This window comes from Tupaia chinensis, unplaced genomic scaffold, assembly GCF_000334495.1.
Source record: "Tupaia chinensis unplaced genomic scaffold, TupChi_1.0 Scaffold000217_1, whole genome shotgun sequence".
In the NCBI taxonomy this organism is placed as follows: Eukaryota; Metazoa; Chordata; class Mammalia; order Scandentia; family Tupaiidae; genus Tupaia; species Tupaia belangeri.
The window spans coordinates 1,787,454-1,788,065 of record NW_006159692.1 but is presented as its reverse complement, the minus strand read 5'-3'; positions in this window follow the sequence as shown (position 1 = coordinate 1,788,065).

Genomic DNA, 612 nt, shown 5'->3' with positions numbered 1-612 from the left:
CAGCAGAGTAGGAGAGTTTCTGCTTCAACACAGCCTCAACACCACTTATTTATTTTTAAAATTTTAGCTATTCTGACTGGGGTTAGGTGGTATCTCATTGTGGTTTTGATTTGCATTTCTCTTATGATAAGAGATATTGAGCATGTTTTCATATGCTTTTGGGCCATCCATATGTCTTCTTTGGACAACTGTCTGTTCAGCTCCTTCTCCCACCTTTTAATTGGATTGATTATTTTTTTGTGGGGGTAAGCTGCTTGAGTTCCCTGCATATTCTGCTTATCAGTTCCTTTTCTGAGGTATAGTTTGCAAATATACTCTCCCACTCTGAGGGCTGTCTTCTCACTCTACTTATTGTTTCCTTTGCTGGGCAGAAATTTTTCAGTCTAATATTTGTCTATTTTGGGGACTACTGCCTGTACTTTAGAGGTCTTCTTTAAGAAGTCTTTGACTACTGAAAGGTCTCCAAGAAGTTTTCCACCAGTATTTTTTTAAAGAATTATTTAATTAATTTTATTTATTCATTCATTTATTTTAATTTAACCATACATACATACATACACACACATACACACACACACACACACACACACACACACACACACACACACACAG